This window comes from Haemaphysalis longicornis, unplaced genomic scaffold (genome assembly GCF_048455015.1).
Source record: "Haemaphysalis longicornis isolate Haplotype H1 unplaced genomic scaffold, Haemaphysalis longicornis Haplotype H1 scaffold_8, whole genome shotgun sequence".
Taxonomy (NCBI): domain Eukaryota; kingdom Metazoa; phylum Arthropoda; class Arachnida; order Ixodida; family Ixodidae; genus Haemaphysalis; species Haemaphysalis longicornis.
In genome coordinates this window covers 151,941,946-151,944,083 of record NW_027526445.1, presented here as the reverse complement: position 1 = coordinate 151,944,083, position 2,138 = coordinate 151,941,946, and the positions used below count along the sequence as shown (strand labels likewise).

At 41.8% G+C, this 2,138-nt stretch overlaps 1 protein-coding gene across 2 annotated transcripts in view; it reads left to right on the top strand.

Moving 5' to 3' along the window:
• The first annotated feature begins 1,970 nt into the window (after positions 1 to 1,970).
• Positions 1,971 to 2,138, top strand: part of LOC144149403 (serine/threonine-protein kinase VRK1-like) — a 34,762-nt gene continuing 34,594 nt past the window's right edge. For both annotated transcript variants that reach the window (XM_077680963.1, XM_077680960.1), the window contains exon 1: positions 1,971 to 2,130. The gene's annotated coding sequence lies outside the window, so the exon portion shown is untranslated. The remainder of the gene's footprint in view (positions 2,131 to 2,138) is intronic.

The window sequence follows — 2,138 nt, the reverse complement described above, 5'->3', positions numbered from 1 at the left end:
AGTAGCGCCATAATGATGATGATAGTAAATGAATTGCCGCATTTCGCTCTTTGTCGTCTGCTCCCCGAAGCGCTCAAAGTGCTTGAAACGCCTACATGATATTGTAATATTGTAGTGGCCTGTACGATGCGCACATATTTTTAAGCGAAGCTTATACGATTAGGGCTCAATGTGTTTTTGATGCCTGAAAATAAAAACTCCCGAGTCGTTGTACTGGTACGTGTGCTGTTATGTTAGCCCGCGGTCACCTCCGAACTCGCACAAACGTATGGGCCACCATCACTAAAATATGACATATCTTGAGTAGATTAGTTAATAACGTCTAGCCATCATTTACGAGATCAAAACATGAATAAACCTTACTTATGTTGTGTTGCGGCCTTTGCGGCTACTGTTTTACAGCGGCTTTGCTGCTGTTGTTTTTTAGGCGGGAAGCTATTTTTGTGCGTTTTTCAACGTCCCTTTTTGTGCAACACGTCTGTCGTATCATCCGAAAACATATGGCGAAACATTAACTTTCGTATACAAGATAATTTGTTGGTACTACTAGAGTACATTGATAACGGATTTGGTTAATTGCCTGTCCAGAGAAGTTTTGAGCAGCTCCCAAACAGTTCAAAACTGCTCTCGCTATAAAAATTCTGTGGTCAAATAAAAGCGATAAAAGCCTGAGCTGCAGCAGTTCTATGCGCAGTCTCAAATGACAAGTAGAAGAGGAATGCTTTCTCTATGCATAGGGCGAAAGTTTAGGGACTTTTAGTCCTTAGATGGGTGAAGCCGTTTAGGGACTCCGAATCGCAAGGCTTCAAAATGTAGTGCAGTGGTCATATAGTTTTATAATCTCTATAGCGGTGATCGAATATATGACTAGAATACTTGCCTTACGCGTAGCTAGGGCGGAGGTCGACTCCAAGTCAGTCGAGACTCATGAAACCGCGCTTTTAGTAAGTGTATCCCTGAATTGCTATCGCAAGCAAGTTTGCAGTTTGCCATCAGCAAAAAAAAAAAAAAAAAAAAAAATCTTAGCAGCGGATTTATGTGAGAGCAGCATATTTGCTAAATTTTCGCCTCAAAAGCCTGAAGCGTTTTCCCAAAGTGGAAAAACGAGCGAATTAAGGGAAGAAAAATTATTTGGCGAATTGCTGCATTTCTGGCAGAATTTTTTGCCAAGAAGACTACCTGCTACAGCAGAGTTACTGGATATAGACAGGCTAGAATTCACGACGAACTGTACCTGCTTGCCGCCTGGCTTTCTTATCTTTCCTGCATGGGCCGGGCTCCGCATCGCACAAAGTTTACGTCATAGAGTTTTTAGGACTCTATGATTTACGTAGCGGAAGAGCTGACAGTTTCTGCGGGGGTCGCATGGTACCGCCACATGCATAGGCCAAATTGAGGGGGAAGCCCCTTTTCTTTATGGGGATTCCCCTTCGGATAAAAAATACCGCACGTTATCACTCGGTGCGGCATGGTGACGGCATCCCATTTGGCTATACCTCTCTTTCCTTTCTTATGTCCTTAGCGTTTCTGCAAAATTCCTCGCTCACAAAATGCTCATTAGGCTTTGAGTAAAAAGATAATTTATCCGTCTCGCTGCGCAACTGGAGAGCTCCTCAGCTTGGAGCATGCATAGAGTGTTTTGTTACATTTGTTACATCTGTAACGAAGGTCATTAACTTTTGATTTCTGTTTAATTTAAAAAACATCGTAATAAATGTACATTTGTTAAATCTTTTTTTTTGTAATCATGATGATGGTACTTAAAAAGATTTTTTTTGTGGAATGGTAGTTTTTGGTTTAATTAGTGCAAAAAATATTCTATACTATCTGCGTGAGTTTTTAAATTGTTGTTTGTTTTGAATTAAAGTGTATTTTTATTTTACGTTGACACTTTTTGTTTTGTTTGAGCGCGTCACCATGCGGATAAATGGAGAAACTAAGCACCCTTGCTATGGAAAGTGGTTGTCTGACCGTCTGACAGGCAAGCGTTAGAAGTGGGCCCCATCGCACGCACTTCCTCGCGCTCTTCGGGTTTTCAGGATTTTTTTGAAGTCCGACGCCTGCCGTAACGCGATTGGACCCAAGATTCAGCTGCTATTTGAATCAATGGCGGTAGGCTGGCCTTAGCAGGTATGTAT